Below are 19,224 nucleotides of genomic sequence, written 5' to 3' on the forward strand. Positions count from 1 at the left end.
TTGTTGGGGATCTTAATGGCACTCTTTCAGGCAAGGAGTGTTAGGGCTCGAAATCTCAGGTTGATCCATTAGGAAGTTACCTACGAGGCCTCTTCATTGGTAATAATCTGTTGGATGTTCACCATTTTCCCTTGGCTCTGACATGGGTGAATGGCAGATCAAGTTCATATCATATTGGGAAGAGGTTGGATAAATTTTTTATTCATGAGAATTTATTTGAGACTTTGGGGAATGTGAGATCATGGGTTTTGCATGAAAATATTTTTTATCACTCGCCAATCCTGCTTCAATGGCATGGGGGATTAAGGTGGAAGGGGCTCCCTTTTAAATTCAAAAGAATTTGGCTTGAGGATGAAGACTTTAAAAAGTTGGTTAGGGGGTCTTGGACTTCCTTGGAAACTCTAATTGATGATTCAACAATGAGACTTATTTCAGTCAAATTAAAAAGATTAAAGAGTAAGGTTCAAATTTGGGAGAGATTTAAAATGCATAAAATGAAGGAGGATTGAGTGAGGATTGAGGCAGATATGGCATGCTTGGCAGTTAAAGTGGACCCTCGAGCCCTGTCTCCTCTACATCTTTTGTGCATGCAAGAGTTGAAAAGCGAGAAAAGGCATATTCTAAACATTCAGGAGGCAACTTGGCATCTCAAAAGTCAGACACTTTGGATTAAGGGGATCTAAATACAGGTTTCTTATAACAATATGCCTCTTAGTGGAGGAAAGGGAATTCTATTTGGGAGATAGAATATGCTTGATGTGACAGGGTCTATAATACCACGGAGATCCAGAGGGAGGTGGTTCTCTATTTCGAGAGCTTATTCGTTGTTCATTCAGGCATGCACATTCACGATCAACTATGGGGGTTAGAGGCCTTCCCAGACACGTTCTTTGTAGAACTAAATGATGAAGTGGGAAGGCCTGCTTCCATTGAAGAGGTCTCTGTGGTACTTAAATCTTTTGCAAAGGATAGATGTCCTAGTCCTCATGGCTAGACAGTTGAACTATTATTGTACTTTTTTGATGTCATGGGATTGGATATTTTGAATATGGTAGAGGAATCTCGTATCTCATGTAGGATCTCTAGGGAAATCAACTCCACTTTTATAACTCTCATCTTGAAATCTTCCCACTCGACTTATTTCTCAGTTTTTTTCCCTATCTCCCTTCGCAACATTTCTTATAAGTTGATTTCTAAGATCATTATCTGCCAGTTAATTGTAGCCATTTTAGCTCATATCTCTGCCGAGCAGTTCGGTTTTCTCCCCAACCTGAAAATTCATGATGTGGTTCCCATTTTAGAGGAATGTATGCACTCGATTCATATAAGGAAAAATATACTTTTCTTATGAAATTGGATCTCCATAAATCCTATGATTGTGTCGATTGGACTTTCCTAATATTGACTCTTATAAAGATAGGGCTTTATGTGCTAAATATATAATGGGTTATGGCTTGTGTGACATCTACAAACTTTGTTGTTTTGATAAATGGTTCCCCTTCAAATTTCTTTTGGGCTGGTAGAGGACTCTATCAAGGTTTTTCTTTATCCCCCTTACTATTCATTCTAGTTATGGATGGTCTAAGATTGAAAATTAGGGAGGTGCGCAAGCATGGGGTTTTCTGTGGGGTTCAGGTAACCCGTAGAGTTGTAATCACACATTTATCTTTTGTTGATGATGTTTTAACCTTTGGGCAGGTATCCTGGGCAAGGTGGAATGTATTACACTATATTCTTTTTAGATCTCGTGTTGCTTCTGGATTATGTACCAATGGTAAAAGGTATGTTTTGGTACATTTTTTTGGAGATGTGGAGGAAATCGACAAAATTGCCAAACTTTTTGGGGTTGCATGGTCTAGAATTTGGAAGATGGTCTTTCATATCCGGGTTTCAGATTGAAACCAAACAATTACAAAATTTTAGATTGGCATTGGTTATTGGAGAAATTGTAGAAGAGATTATCTTTATGGTCATATCATTGGCTATTCTTGGGGGGCAGATATACACTTATCCAATCTATTCTGCAACAAATTTTGGTGTATTGGATGCATCTTTTCTTGCTCGATTCAAAAATAATTCTTTGGATTAAAGTTATTTTGTCATACTTTCTATGGTTTGGTGCTAGGTGGGACCATAAATTTCATCTAGTTGGCTTGGACACCATTTTGATTGGCAAGGAGTATGGTGGATGGGGTTTGTTGGACCTAAAAATTTTTGGGTGGGCACTTTTAACCAAAGTCTGTGGAGAGCTTTTTCTAGCAAATGTTTTTGGTAACATATTATATCTCGCAAATATTTGAAACACGAGACATTATTTTGGCAGACATGAGCAAAATTTCAATTCATAATGAGTTGTAGAGAGGTTGCGTTACACATCATACTAGGCTATAGAGGCTATAGAATGAGCATATCATCTCAATCAATATTAAAGGGAAAAATTATTTTATAAAATGGGTATTAATATAATAAACAATATATGAAGAAACACAAATGGGGTTCCATAGATTATATAAAAATAAAACATACAAGAAAAAGAATATCCAATGCATTAAAATGAGGCATGCTACACTCTATATCCTTTGCAATATACACTATAAATTTATGTTAGATACATCACCATTATAAACTAAAATGTGTGAATTTTTTCCATGTAAAGGTCATGTTGGATGAAGTCTACAAGTATTGGCTATGGGCTATCCTAGATCCCTATTATGGATTTGTCATACACTATCCTTTTAGTTCCCATTCTCAAGGTGCTTTGTTTTATTGTCTGTATGGCCTAACTATTGGTGGTATAACTCCCTACCATGTTGGGCATTTATGTCCTGGGTAGGTATGTGGGCATTCTTTGAATATATCTACTTGGACACATGACTTAGGGGAACCCTTAGTTAATTATGTTATTTCTATGTAAAGGTGATCACATTATGTAAGGGTGGAAACACCCATATTTAGCACACCTATTTTTATTCCTCACATGGACCATGTTATCTTATGTATGCACACCTTTGGCCTTGGTTATTTTACATCATCATTTTTACATGGAAATATCACAATTCATGATGCATTTGCACTCCTTGAGGCACCTTCATATTTTCCAAGGAAAGGAAAGATGTCTATTGGACTCTCCAAGGAAAGTTGTGTCATCTCCAAGTCAAAGAATTCAAAATGCCTTCCTCAAAGTTTCATTTGAAGCCTTATTTCTTCTCTAAAGGAGCATTTACTTCACTTATGACAATTGTGAGGGTAAATTTGATGATGTGGCATGTACTTAAAGTGACGTAGAGATGAAAACATGGATAGAAATGATCTATCAAGATTGAATGACCAAGGTCAAGTATGAAAGCCTATAAATCAAGGTTTAGTTCATTAAAGAGAGTAGGAAGAAACCTAAAATATGAAGTCATCCACCTTCAAGATAGTTGATGGGGGTCAAAAGGTTAATTCGAAGAGGATGTTGAGTAAGAAAGGGAGATGTTCATCCTCCTAAGGAATATAAAAGTTATTTCAAGTCACTTCAAGTCAATTTCAAGGGAAATTGAACTTCTCAAGCAATTTGGCTTTCCTCTATGTTTGCATCACTTTTTTTGTTGGGGTTTTTATGAGCCATTTGCGAACTTGGAGAGTCATTCACATTATTCATGGAAGTTCCTTGAAATATTTTGGATTCAAATTTGTTGCTTTCTTTTTAGTTTGCACCTTCAACTAGAACTTGTAAGTGTGGCAATCCTTGTCTTGGCTATTCTACTTCTATTGCATCACCTAGTTCAAATGCATGTGGAGAAATTTGATTCCTATGTGTTCCCTTATCTAGATCATTTTGTGCTTTATCTTCAAAGGATTTAACTTCACTTGAAATATTTTTTTTGCTTTGTGACATAATTAGACAATTTGTAAGCCTTGGATTCTTCACTATAGCAAAAAAATACACATTTTTCACTTATGTCATCTAATTTTCTCCTCATTTCTTTTGGAACATTTGCATAGTCTACACAACCAAAGACTCTCAAGTTTGATGCACTTGTATTCACACAACTCCGGGCTTCAAAAGGAACTCTATCTTTGACATTTTTGGTTGGTGTTCAAAATATAAAATGAACATGCTACTGCTTTTGCCCAATACTCATTTTAAAAATTATGTGCCTTCAACATGCTTCTTGCCATATTCATGATGATTTGATTTTTTTTTTTTCTTTCTGCTACTCCATTTTTATATGGAGTGTACCTTGTTGTAAATTAACTCTTAATACCTTGATCTCTGCAATACATTGCAAACTCTTTGGAATCATATTAAAATCCTCCATCGTATTTCAATACTTTAATTTGCTTGCCACTTTGCTTCTCTGCCATGGCTTTGAATTGCTTGAATTTTTCAAATGTATCAAAATGTTTTTGATGAAGAAGACCCATGTCATTTTGTTGAAATCATAAAAAAATGTTACAAAGTAAAAAGTTCCTCCTATTGACTTGGTTTTGCATTGGACCTAAAAGGTCCATGTGTATTAGTTCAAGTGGACTTTTGACTCTATGGCTGGCAGCATTTGGAAAATTGTTTTCTCGGTATTTGGAAAGGATACAACATTCACATGGATTATGATGGACATCTATCATAGGGATACCTAGAACCATAGACTCCTTTTGAAAAAGATCAAGACTGTTAAAAGCTAAATGGCCATATATAAGATTCCTTAACCACATTTCATCGGAACTTATTACAAATTGAGCATATGATAATGAATGTTTGACATTTCTCATGACTAGAGGAAACATCCTATTTATGGTTATTTGGATCCTTGCTATGGCTCTTTGACTAGGTGGCCTATCAAGAATTGTGTAGGGAAGACATTTAAAATTGACTTCAAAACCATTTTGACTCATTGCAAATTATGTTTCGGACATTTTACTTAATAGGCATCATGGATGTTCTTTTCATTCTTCTTGGTTACAATTATAATAATACATTTTCCTAAGGCATTAACAAAGATGATCATCACCCAAATTAATCTTAGTTTTATCTGTTTCATCAAAATTGAAAAAAATATCTTTGTTACTTATCATATACTTACTACAGCCACTAGCCACTATTCAATAACCATAGATCTTAATTGTTGTTTTCATGAGTTGTTGGATAAGAAAGAAATATTGAAGATGGTATTCCTTCATCAGTTCTTGAAACATTTGCGTTTCTTTTGTTCAAATCATTTTTATGCTTCTTGCATTCACTTTCAAAATGATCGTACTTTTTACAATAGTAGCATTGCACATTTGACTTGTTCAATCTTCCTCTTTCGTTGTTGTTTTTTCCTCTTTATCTTTGATTCTAAGGATGATAATATGGGTATTCAAGTAGACATGTCACATATTTATGTTGCTAGGATATCCTCTTTCTCATTTTCCTTCGCATCTGCTACCTCTTCCCCTTCCTCTACTAATTGTGGCTTGAGATTGAAATGCATTTTTTAATAAGTCATTTCTACCTTTAATTCTTGACTCATGATTCAAAATTGAATATGTGTTAGGGTCCAACCCTAACCCCCTTATTTATGTAATAGGATCGAGTCATAGTTATAGTTAAGTAAAGAGTCAATAAAGCCCATATTAATAATTGTAAGTGGTTAACCCACATTTAATGAAGGGACCAGAGTTAGTTGCAAATGGGCCATGGTATTAGATAGATGGTATTAATAAGAAGCATGGTATTGCCCCATGGTATTGCATGTATGAATCCTATATAAAGGATAGAGACTCCCCTCGAGGAGCATCGTGTCTTATTTTGTAATTGAGCTTAGCTCTATTGGAGGTTGCCCCCTCGAAGAGGCAAGTGAACATTGCTTTCTAAATAATAAAACACTTGTTGTTATTTCTCATTGTTCTATGTTATGGGTATATTTCTTCGCATATTTAGTATTCTGGTATCGTCTTGCAGGTTAAGAGCATAACAAGTGGTATCAGAGCACTTTCCAGGGCCAGTGGGATCTCCAATTTTTAGCAATTTTTTTTTTTGGCTAGAGACGTGTTCTGGCGTCTTTAAACCACGGGATCTGTCGTTGAGCACATAAACCTATGACTTTGGGGAGGCATGCACGCAGGAAATACAAGAGGTGGTCACGATTGTTGGACTCCCTTGTAACCCCTATGGGTACCCCTTCCAGTAGTAGCACATTAGACAAAACCATGCATGGACTATCTTCCAAGTACCCTCTGGGTATATCGGAAGCTCCCTAGCTCCCTTGAAACCTCACCATAGATAAACCGTAGGCCATCTTGCTACTACAGTACACCGAGAACAACACTCGGAGAGATTACTCGCGTGTACGATAGGGTAGTCGGGTTGTACGACTAAGGGTACGATTGATCCTCCTTGGTTAGTGCCCTGAAAAATTGGGCCAAGTACTACTGTCAGACCCTTATGTATAATGCAATCTATAGTACCTGACACTCCTGGAGACCATAGTTCCCTTCTCTATCTCTGAATCACGCATAATCTTTGCCAAATCAAATCTCGCATGTGGGGTTTTGCGCAGCAGTAGCAATCAGTTCCGCCATTCAGATCTATCAGATCAGCCATTTAGATCTATTAGATCCATCAGATCCGCAATAGCAATCAGTTCCGACATTCAGATCTATCAGATCAACCATTCATATCTATTAGATCCATCAGATCTGCCATCCAGATCTAGCAGTTTGGGCCCTGTAGCCGTCACAACAATCAGATCCGCCATTCAGATCTGACTAATTGTGTTGGTTCCTATACCTAGGCGTGATTTTCGCAGGACTTTGGGTAGCATTGACATTTTTGGGATTCAGCTACTACAGTATTCCTAAGCAAGGAGTAAAACTTCATTCGGAGTAAAATTTCATTTGGAGTAGAAAAAAAAAAAAAAAAAAAAAAAAAAAACTGAGACCCCCCGGGACGCTTATTGGAGACTTAGCCCATAAGATCAGGTCGACGAGCTGAGCAAGGAGGTACCATTCAATTATTAGTGCCAAAAATTTCGAGCGGTCCCAAATTTCAAGTACATCGGATCGGTGCATGGTACAAACTAGAGCTCAAGGTATGGCCAATGAGAGGATTGACACCCTTGAATCACAATTGAAAGATGTCATGTTGTAGCTGAAGAATTTAAATGAAACACTCTCAAAGGGCAAGGTGGAGGAACGCGCGGAGGCATATATTGGCAATGAAAACATTGAGGGCAAGTCTAGCCAGTCTTTTCACCTCTTTTGCACCCACCAACAATCCCATCCGTGACCACCCAAGCTGGACATGTATAAATTTGATGGCTCTCACCTGGCCGCATGGATAGCACAAATGGAGAAATATTTCACACTGAGTTACATCCCGGATGATGCGACTCAGCTTAGTGTGGGTATGATGTACTTGGACAATGAAAGATGGCAATGGTGGCAATGACATCAATGTTGCTATGGAAGGCCCTTAACTTGGTAGACATTCAAAAAATCTCTTACGGATCGCTTTGACCAGGAATCTAATTTTTTGGGTTGTATCACTAAGCTTTGACAGACAGGAACAGTGAACGAATATATTACAGCCTTTGAAGCCATAGCTTTTCGCACTGGAGGTCTACATGATGAGTTCTACGTGGAATGTTTTGTTAGTGGTCTCAAAGAAGCCATACAAGCCCACGTCCGACTGCACCACCCTAGCTCATGGATGCATGCTTGTAGGATAGCTCGTGAAGTAGAACGTGCATTAGCGGCCCAGTCCAATCGCCCAAATTTCATCGCCAAAGGTTGCCCCATACAGGCTCAAAGCACTACCCAAACACTCAAGGTTCAAAAGGTGTCACCAGCAGAAATGGGAGAAAGAAGAAAGTAAGGATTGTGTTACTACTGTGATGAGAAATACTCCCCCGGGCATAAATGCAAGGAGCACAAATTCTTTCAAATTGATGCTACTAATCATAGTTCATCGGAGGAAGCCCCACCACTTGAGGAACCAAAGGAGGAAGAAGAGGACAACCAGCAGGACAATGTACCTAAAGAACCAGTTATCTCGCTGCATGCTTTGGTAGGGATTTCTTCTCCCCAAACTCTCAAAATCAGAGGTTTTATTAAGCATCACCCAGTAGTAGTCTTGATTGATAGTGGTAGTACACATAATTGTATCCATCAAAGAGTCACGAAAGCAGTGCATTGTTTTGTCTGAGTAGTTTCTAACTTCCAGGTCCAAATTGCTGATGGGGGGACAATGAAATGTGAAGGCTGCTGTGAAAATGTCAAACTTCAAATGGTGGATTATCAATTAATGACCCACATGTTTGCCATACACATGGGAGGGTGCGACATTGTCCTAGGTGCCGAATGGCTTCACACACTTGGCCCAATCATAATGGATTTCTAGGAGTTATATATGAGCTTTAAGCAGAACAACCACACACATACCCTCCGCAGACTCCAGGCAGGAGCTCCCTCTATCATCAACTCAAATCCAATGGAAAAATTGTTACAAAAGGGCCACCATGGAGTTATAGCCCAATTCAATGCCATCCAGGCCTTCGAACCCAATTCTCTTCATATTCATCCTGAGATGCAACAGATCTTAAAGAACAATCTGCCAGTCTTTGACAAGCCTCATGAGCTTCCACCCTCAAGAGGGGAAGATCATCATAGCATTACTTTGGTCCCAGGGGCCTGACCACCAAATGTGTGCCCATACAGATATCTATTCACCCAAAAGACTGAAATTGAAAAAATAATCAAGGAACTCTTGGAAGCAGGCGTCATTCGTCCCAACATTAGTCCTTATTCATCGCCGGTGGTCATGGTGCTCAAGAAATATGGGGAATGGCGTATGTGTCCAGACTTCAAGGCCCTCAATAAGTTGATGGTCAAAGATAAATTTCCCATCCCAGTTGTCGATGATTTGTTGGATGAACTAAATGGGGCTCAATTCTTTACTAAGCTCGACCTTCGCTTGGGCTTTCACCAAATTCGCATGAAAGAAGTAGACATTCCAAAGACTGCTTTTTGAACTCATGAAGGCCATTATGAGTTCCTGGTCATGCCATTTGGTCTTTGTAATGCCCCATCCACTTTTCAGAGCCTTATGAACCACCTGCTCAAACCATATCGCAGAAAATTTGTCCTTGTTTTCTTTGATGACATCCTCATCTACAGTCGCACCTGGGCCACACATCTTCACCATGTAGATCTACTCTTGCAACTGCTCCGCAAGCATAAATTATTTGTCAAGATGTCCAAGTGCTCTTTTGGCATGGAATAAGTTGATTATTTGGGCCACATTGTGGGGCGTGAAGGTGTCAGGGTGGACCCCAAAAAGATCCAGGCAATGTAGGATTGGCCTCAACCAAAGATCTTGAAGAGCTTTAGAGGATTTTTGGGTCTCACAGGCTACTATCGCAAATTTTTCCGCAATTATGGTCGCATTGCTAGGCCCCTCACTCAACTCCTCAAGAAAAATTCATTCCTTTGGAATGATGAAGCACAACAGGCCTTTACAGCTCTCAAACATGCCATGTGTTCCACTCTAGTCTTAGCACTACCCAACTTCACCAAATCTTTTGTGATTGAATGTGATGCTTCTGGTACGGGTATTGGGGTGGTCTTAATGTAGGAAGGTCAACCCTTGGCCTTCACGAGCCAACAACTAAGTGGGAAGAATCTGGGACAATATACCTATGAGAAGGAGATGATGGCCATCTTACATGCAATAGATACTTGGCGACGATACTTATTGGGGCGATGTTTCCAAATCCGCACAGACCATCAAAGCCTTAAATATTTTTTGGAGCAACGCCTATCCTCACCACAACAAAATAAATGGCTCGCTAAAATGCTGGGATATGATTATGAGATAATTTACAAGAAAGGGTGCGAAAATATTATAGCAGATGCATTATCCCGCCAATTTGAGGAGGAAAGTACCCTGCTTGCAATTTCCCTTCCCATTCCGGAATGGATTGGAGAGGCTCGCAAGGAATGGTTTTCACATCCCTGGCTCCCCCAACTCATTAATCAATTATAAGCGGATCCAAATTCCACAACAGGCTACTCGTGGCAGGACGAGATTCTTCGCTACAAGGACAGAGTCATAATATCACCAACATCCACCCTCAAAAGCCGCATTTTGGCGGAGTTGCACTCATCTCCCACTGCAGGACATTTAGGCTTTTAGAAGATGTATGCTCGCACTCGGAGATCATTTTTTTTGACAGGCATGAAAAAGGACATTCTTACTTTTTTAGCTGAATGCGATGTCTGTCAGTGCCACAAAGGAGAAACAATTAAATCCCGAGGCACATTACAGCCATTGCCCATCCCGGCCTCAATCTGGATGAAGGTTTCTATGGATTTCATTATGGGTCTTCCAAGTCAGGAAACAAGTCAGTCATCATGGTGGTTGTGGACAGACTTTTTAAGTATGCTCATTTTTGCACCCTACCCCACCCTTTTACACCAACTTTGGTTGCTCAATCTTTCATGGATCAAATCTTCAAATTGCATGGCATGCCCACTTCCATTGTGTATGATCGTGACCTAATCTTCACCAGTAACTTTTGGCAGGAACTCTTCAGGCTACAAGGTACCTAACTACAACTTAGTACTTCCTATCATCCACAAACTGATGGTCAAACTAAAGCAACCAACAATTGTCTGGAGACTTACCTTAGGTGTTTCACAAGCAACATCTCTAGGTACAATGGTTACCTCTAGCCGAATGGTGGTATAACACCAGCTATCATGCCACCACCAAAATGACTCCATATGAAGCAGTTTATGGTCAACTCCCTCCTTCCCCTACTTCTTATATCAAGGGATGCTCGAAGGTACAAGCAGTGGATCAACTCCTACAGAACCGCACAACCATGCTAGCCCACCTTAGGGATAATCTTCATCAAGCCCAAAACCGCATGAAGCAACAGGCAGATCAACATCGCTTAGAACGCCAATTTCAAGAAGGGGATCAGGTATTTTTAAGGCTGTAACCATATAGGAAAACATCACTCAAAGACAAGGGTTGTCAGAAATTATCTCCAAAATTCTACAGACGGTATCAAGTACTTCAGTGCATTGGAGAAGTCGCCTACAAGCTAGCTTTTCCACCCACTGCAAAAATCCATCCAGTATTCCATGTCTCATGCCTCAAGAAAGTGATTAGGAACCATTGCAGAATTCAAACCAGTCTACCTGGAGTGGATGATGAAGGGTCAATCTGGCTCCAACCTGAATAGGTTATTGACACACGAGAATGGCACCTGCGTGGCCGCACGATAAAGGAAGTCCTCGTCAAGTGGAAAGACACCTCTACGGAAGATGCAACCTAAGAACCAACCACTATCCTTCAGCAGTGTCCGCAGCTTCAGTCTTGAGGAGAAGGCTATTCTTATGGGGGAGGGCATGTTAGGGTCCAACCGTAACCCCCTTATTTATGTAATAGGATCGAGTCATAGTTATAGTTAAGTAAAGAGTCAATAAAGCCCATATTAATAATTGTAAGTGGTTAACCCGCATTTAATGAAGGGACCATAGTTAGTTGCAAATGGGCTATGGTATTAGATAGATGGTATTAATAAGAACCATGGTATTGCCCCATGGTATTGCATGTACGAATCCTATATAAAGGATAGAGACTCCCCTCGAGGAGCATCATGTCTTATTTTGTAATTGAGCTCAACTCTATTGGAGGTTGCCCCCTTGAAGAGGCAAGTGAACATTGCTTTCTGAATAATAAAACTCTTGCTTTTATTTCTCATTGTTCTATGTTCTGGGTATATTTCTTCGCGTATTTGGTATTCTGGTATCGCCTTGTAGGTTAAGAGCATAACAATATGTCATTGCTTCATTTGAAAATTGGGTCAATTGTTTACTTTATTCTATGGTTGTCACAAGAATACCAAATGAGGTGTTAGACTTGAGAATTTTTTCAACCACCTTTTGATCAGTGAGACTCTCTCCATGAGCTCTAAGTTGATTTACCACCCCCATGACCTTAGTCATAGATTAATCCTCTTATTCAACATCTCTTATTTGCAAAGTTTCAATTTTCTTCCCAAGAATGTAAAACATGGAATTCTTGACCTTGTTTGTGCCTTGGTATTCCTTTTCTAAAATAGCCTAATGTTGATGGCATTGGTTGCTTTGACAATCTTAAGAAATATGGAGTCTTCAACTCCATTGCACAAATTCCATCGTGCTCGTGAATAATTTCTTTTCTTTTTTGTTGCTACATCTCTTTGGGCACTTCTCATTATTGTGATTCTTCATATTTTGTGGCTATTGCTTCCCAACAATTCAAATTCTTCAAAAAAGCTCTCTATCTTATTGCCTACATTAGATAGTTGGTTCCATTTAGTATGAGACCTTTCAAATTCTTCAAAAAACTCTTTATCGTATTGCCTACATTAGATAGTTGGCTCCATTTAGATGAGACCTTGTGAGTTTTGATCGCTTGTGGAAACCATGACTAACTTCTGTAATATGTCCCCCTTAGTGTGGATTGGAGAGCTACTCTTTGATTTTGAAATAATAATAATAATAATAATACTCAAAATACCAAAACACCCCATTATAGTAATCAAAACACTTTCCACCAATTCTTTAATTTATTTTGCAATAATCATTCTTTGATTTTGAAATAATAATAATAATAATAATACTCAAAATACCAAAACACCCCATTATAGTAATCAAAACACTTTCCACCAATTCTTTAATTTATTTTGCAATAATCATTCTTTGATTTTGAAATAATAATAATAATAATACTCAAAATACCAAAACACCCCATTATAGTAACCAAAAAGCTTTCCACCAATTCTTTAATTTATTTTGCAATAATCACTTTTTTATTTATGAAAGAAACAAATATCCAATATATATATATATGTATTTTTTTTTAAACCTTAGATTTTTTTATTTTTACTTTTTTTTCCAAAAAAAATAAATAACTAAATCACGGACTCCAAAATAAACCACTTTTACCAGGTAAAAAAAAAAAAAAATTAGTGTTCTCTCACCTCTTCCTTTTTTTGATTCGTAGAACACGGCTTTGAAACATGAAACAAATGAACCCAAAAATGATTTTGATTTTATTGTTAACCAGAAGGATTCACATGTATGTTTCTCTACAAATTGTGGAGTTTGGGTCCAGTTTTTTCTTCCTTATATTGCAGAGCTTTCGCATAGATGGCGGCCCTTCCTGATTTCTTTGTGAGAGTAAATAGTGGCTCTTGCAAAAAAAAATAGCCCCTCTTGACTTCTTTATACGATGGTGTGTCTTCCTTCAGCGGATGTGGCTTCGGGAAAAAGTGTTTCAGCGACTTTGCATTTTTACAGTCTCGACTGTTTCCTAAATCATGGTTACAATGCTTATGGATTCAACAACAGTGGATGGTTCTTGATTCGATATTTATCTTGCTTGTGTTGGCCCTTTGATACTTTGATACAATAGTTGGATCCACAAAAACTTTATGCTACAACACTTTATCAACTAATTATGGTGGCTACTCCTTCTCTGGGCAGCGGCCAGATCTAGCTACAACTCTCCCTATGCGTAAGCAGCCCTGCAAACTTTTTCCTCGCAAGATTTTATTGGCAGATGGGCAGATCTACCGATCGGCTCCATGCCAAACCCAAGACCAAAAAAAAATAAAAAAAATAAACTGGATAGATGGAAGCAGTGCTTTGATACCATATTGAAATTAACTGGCACATTACACAAATGAAGACAATACAAATACACCACGGTATAAGATATAAGATGATGAAGCTATAAATTAGCAAAGTTATAGGCAGTAGATGTTTTATAGATTGATCGAGTATTTTGTAGATGAGTGTTGAACTTAACTTGGTCGTGGTTGCAGGGCGCGGCCCGTTTCTTTTGCCGCTCGACGGTGTCTTCCGGTGCATGTGTGGGGTTCGCTTGCTTCGAGGTGGCCGTCGTTTTTAATGAGTTGGTTTGCAGCCATTTCAGATACTTAACTGATCCACTCTGGGTTTTGCTTCCACAACTCCTTTGGTGGCCTTGTGCCATTTTCTTCAAGTTTTTATGCTAGGGCTTTTTACCCTTTTTGTAGTGCTTCGATGCATGTTTTGCGCTTTTGAGAGATGCTCCTTTTGAGGTTTTTATTGGCGGGCTTGCGTGTCCTCTTTCATTTTTTACAGTTTTTCGGGCTTAGGGTTTAGGGTTTTGGTTGCTAGCTTCGATTTACTTACTGCATGTTTGATTTTGTTTTTGAAGTCTGTAGGAGTATCTCTAGGCTTTTTTTGCTAGTTAGAGTATTGTAGTGCTTGTTGTTATAGACATTTTTGTGCCTCGCAGCATGGAGCATGAAATGTCAATAATTACAGGGATCCTCAGTCCCTAAACATGTTGTTCTTACCCCTAGAAGAACAAGGTCAGCAAACCACAGCACTTCCCATCAGTTCTCCACCTGAAAACACTCAAAAACAGGCTATTTTTGGATCATGTCAGCTGCTCCACTGAGCATCTGCGCTGGAATGCAACTGCTCCTCCTTGTACCTGCGCTGAAAGTCAAAACTAATGAAGGCTACATGCGCTGGCCGAGATTGGCCAAGTGGCACAGTCATTCTGCAAGGTGTCAATTGCCCAGGAAGCTTCCAAACTGACACTTGGTTCAAGGGATTCGCCCTGTGATGAGTAAGAGGTACTTGATCTCCATGTGTAAGCAAGGATCTCCAAGTGGACTCAAGAACTGAAGTTTAACTGAAGAGGGAGAGGACACAAGGCAGCTTTATGTCAGTGTCAAGCTGACTCATCCTTTCTTCTTCTATCCTATATATAGAGCTCTTCTATGAGGTCTAAGGAGGCTGGAATTTTGTGCAAAGCAAGGAAGTGTTGTTGGTTTACAGTTAGAGCTATTGGGTGATCGCTTTTATAGAGGTGAAGAGGAGATTTCTTGCTGCTGGGGAGGTGCTGCTGGATTGGAGCCATTGATGGTTGTAACCTTCTCAGAACCCTTTTACTTCTATCAATAAAGCTTTGAATGTTCTCCTATATACTTGTATTGCATTGATGTATTGTATTTACTTGTATATCTGATTCACTCTAATCCATGCATCAGTTATGAGTACATGTTTCTTGTAGTTTTCCTTCTCTTGTCTGTGCAGGATCTTTGTGTAGCTGGGCCGGCAAAGGGAGCAAGGAGCTGGGAACAAGAGACAAAGAGAGAGGACATGATCGACAAAAGCGAAAGACACCGGTTGGTCAATCTTTTCTCCCTTCTCTGTACTTTCATAAAGGAAAATATCAAAGCTTTACTTTCAGTTGTTGCTAAGGACTGTCACCCTTAGAGTAGGGATAGGGTCATCCGAGTCGGATACTTTTCCCCACAACAAACTGGCGACTCCGCTGGGGAGCCTAGTATCTTGTTGGTGTTTGTAGTATCTTTGCTATTCATTTCTTGAACCAAAGAGTACCGAATCGAAAAGCTTTTGACTATATCAAAAGCGAAGTAGAGGGGTTGCTACTCTTGCTCATTTTCTGAGCAGATTCATGATTTGAAGAGCTGATCTACAAAAGACTCTTGTACTCTTTGTGATAGCTTTTCATCCTCTTGATCATCCCTTAGCTTGTACTTGACCTATAGCTTTTTATTTCAGCAAAAACAGTGAATTTTTGAGCTTTTTATGACCCGGAAATCCTTGTAAACGCAACTCTCGTGTCTCAGTGCAGGCTGTCCACAGGCAGTCTGCATTCCAGCGCAGGTACTCCCTTCGGGAACTGCGCTGAGAGTCAATTTGACAGACCAGAGCCTGCGCTGATCCAGTTAGGCTATGTCTTCCTGAGGTTTCCCACTGAGTCTTAGCCCTGTTTTCACTGTTATTTTGCTGCTGATTGCTTGTCATTTGTACTTGCTGTAAACCAACTTTCCTTGACATTATTCCGCCTCAGTTGTATGATGAAACTGTGACTGTTCTTTCAGTATTTCTTGTTTCAGTTACAGTTTCCCATTGTGAAAAGCGAACCAGTATAGCTGTGGCCTCTTAGATCCTGAACTGTAAAAGTGTCTTTGTGATCTTAAGAGCTAGTTTTATTACTGTTCATGGCTGTTTGAGTTTGTTTGTTTTTCATCTTGTGGTTTGAATCTATACATTTCCAGTGTCTAAACAAGTCGATCTTAAGGTGTCTTTTGATTTTGGACAAGCTTGTTTATTTTCGCTCGAAATTAGATTCAAAGTTATACAACAGTTTCCTTTTTGTCTTACATCAACATTAAGGATAACGAAAAGAAATATCTGCATTGTGCATTTTGCATTTGACTGTGTGCTTGACGATTTAGGAAAATTCGCATTTTAGTGTGTGTTCTATGATCTGTGAGAAAAGTTGATATCCTCTTTTCCCTCAGTAGATTAAGGTTTTCAAAGTTGAAAGATCGAAAAGTTTTGCTTCTCATCTTAGATTGCATGTAGGAAGTTGTATATATACATCTCGTGGTGATCCTTAAAGGCAAACTGCTAAGCAAGATCAACATTAAAATAAATCCAATTTACATAACAACGCTTTGTAACATAACGCAAACATCTAGAGGTCTAGGTAGAGACGTGTTCCGGCGTCGTTAAACATAGTGACTGTCGATCTCTACGAAGGTGGGTGATTCCTCCTGAGAGTCGGTGGCACTAATACGGACTTGTGCTCCCGCGTACCGTCGCGTATATTGGGAGACCCCTATAGGCATTTATCCTTTATCCTTAGGAAGCCGTGTCGGCCGCCCTACTGATCGCGATGCAGTGAACACAGCATTCACGAAGATCGACCACCCGTACCGTAAAACGTATTCTGTGGTTTCGCGAAAGGTTTGGCACACCCTCTGCCTAGATCTCCAGAGCAGTTTCTTTTGGCCTTTTTCAAACTCTATAACTGAAAAAGTCCAACCGAGCATTTGTCACTTCGGGCTCGTTAATACATCGAAGGCGACTAGAGTCATCTTTAGCTTTTTCTCGACTCTTAAAACATGAAAAAGCAAGTTTGTGTCTAAAAGCGTCGTTAATAAAATTTATTTTAAGCGGAACAAAATCACCTGTTATTCCCACGTTGATCTTTCAGTTGAAAAGTATGGAGCCCACCAACCAAGGAGGCAACCTTGGCGGAAGTCCAAATCCCTTCTCCTCTTGGGGAGATGTTGATGCACCTCATATGGCGACATTGTCACTTCCAGGATTGACAATTGGCCTACCTGTATGGCTCTTTTCAACTAATGTAGTCCAGATCGCCACTAATCCTGAGCAGTCGAATCAACAGTCAGACCAGTCTAGAGCTACCCACCAGCCTTCCACTTCTTACAATACTTCCTCTGATCCTTCATCTTCGCAAGGTAGAGCTGGCAAAAGTCAGCCTCCCAAGGAGAAGAAGGAAAGGAAGAAGAAAGAGAAGAAGAAGAAGGAGCCTAAGGCGACTGGGGGCAAGCAAAAGACATCTGACGAAAACCCACCCACTGCACAGACCGGGCCTAAATCGCCATGTGTCATATGTAGAGGAGACCATTTCCACAGAGATTGTCCCTGTATTCCCCGGATACTAAGGGACTGGTCCCCTCGTCTGCACAATTCGGGGGCATCAACCTCTGACAATCAGGTTGATGGCTTTCCGTCAACCAGCGAAAGTGAAGGATCGAGACAAAAAGGGGGAGTAAGATTCCCCTGTAAGTTGTGTGAAGGCAGTCATGCCATCCACTGTTGTCCCTTCTTAGACGAAGCGAAGAGAGTTTTGGAAGATCGTCCGGTTTCACCGGTAAAACTTCCTCCTGGATACAAAAAACTCGTGCCAAGTCCTTCGTTGATTGAAAATACAGCTGGCCCGCTCAAGTGGTCGGCTGAAGCGTCAGTCACTGAAAATGAACCTACTGAATCCAGACCGGACGAAAGTCCAAAGGTCGATACGGCAGTTGACTCGGTTCTACCTTCAGAAGTTTCATCTTCAAATGACACCGTCGCCGAAGAGTCATCTTCATGCGACACCATCACTGAAGAGAATAAGGATGACACCATCCAGGTTCTTTTCATCAGCACCGACTCTGATGAGCGTCAGGGCAATGCGCCCATTCCTTTATCGCAGGAAGGAACATCATCAGGGTCATATCCGGCCGTATATTCGGTCCCACCACCAAGCAACCTGGTTGTATCCTTTGATTGGAATCAACTAGGCAGACCCCGGTTACCAGCCGGTGTACCATTCAGAATCATTGTCCAGATCTATAGAATGATCATGGCTGGTACTATCATTGATGAAGGGGCGTCTGTGAGTATCCTTTCCTCTGTTGCTTGGAAAGCACTGGGTTCCCCGGCGCTTTTACCTGAGTTAAGAAATCTCTCAGGTTTTGTTAAAGGAACCAGTCGACCATTAGGAATCCTCCCCAATGTGCCTGTTACATTGAAAGGGAAGACCGTCAATTTGAACGTGATGGTCGTCCAAGGACCCTTGGATTATAACCTACTCCTTGGACGTGACTATATTTATTGCATGGGAGCGATAGTCTCCTCACTCTTTAGAGTAATGTGTTTTCCACACGAAGGAAGGATGGTCAAGCTCGTAGACCAACTTTCATTTCCGGGATCTCGCATCGCAAATAGTCAAATACCATTCCTAAATGGTCTGTTCACACAAGATTCGCCTCCGCCCCCAGTCCTCCTTCCCGATGAGTGCGAGTGATTCGGAAAGAAAGACTGGAACCCAGGGGGCATGCACCCTGGTCTGCTTCGGGCAGAAGAAACCCCGGGTATAAGGTAGAATTTCCGCAGAAGAATATGACTAGTCCGTACCCCGTCCGTGGATGGAAGAGGGGTTGTTCTGGAATAATATTCTTTTGTTAAAGTTATGTGTTTGGCTAAAGAGTCATTCACCTTTGTCTAAAGAAGTGGGCACTGCCCAAGTAGGAATTCCCTTATTGCAACAAGTAGTAACCATCTTTGGAGAAAAGCAAGCCTCACCCATTAAAACAAATGTTTTAAAGGATAAGTAGGGGCAGCCTCCAAAGAAAGTGATTCTATTGTTGTGATATAGGGTAACCATATTTGAGTAACCCAATGATAGACATCGCCGAAGAAAGAGATTGATTTGCGGCAGCAAATAGAACCCTCTTCGGATAATAAGAAAGAGGCAAGCCTCCCTCAATAATACCAATGTTTTGTCTTTGAGTAGTGTTCTTCTCTTGTCACAAATAGCTGTTCGTTAAAAGTTGGGCCGACGAGAAGACAAGTACCGCGTAAGACCCCCTAAAATAA

Source organism: Pinus tabuliformis, chromosome 2_2, assembly GCF_031772625.1.
Source record: "Pinus tabuliformis cultivar Carrire ecotype Pingquan chromosome 2_2, CPIR1, whole genome shotgun sequence".
Taxonomy (NCBI): domain Eukaryota; kingdom Viridiplantae; phylum Streptophyta; class Pinopsida; order Pinales; family Pinaceae; genus Pinus; species Pinus tabuliformis.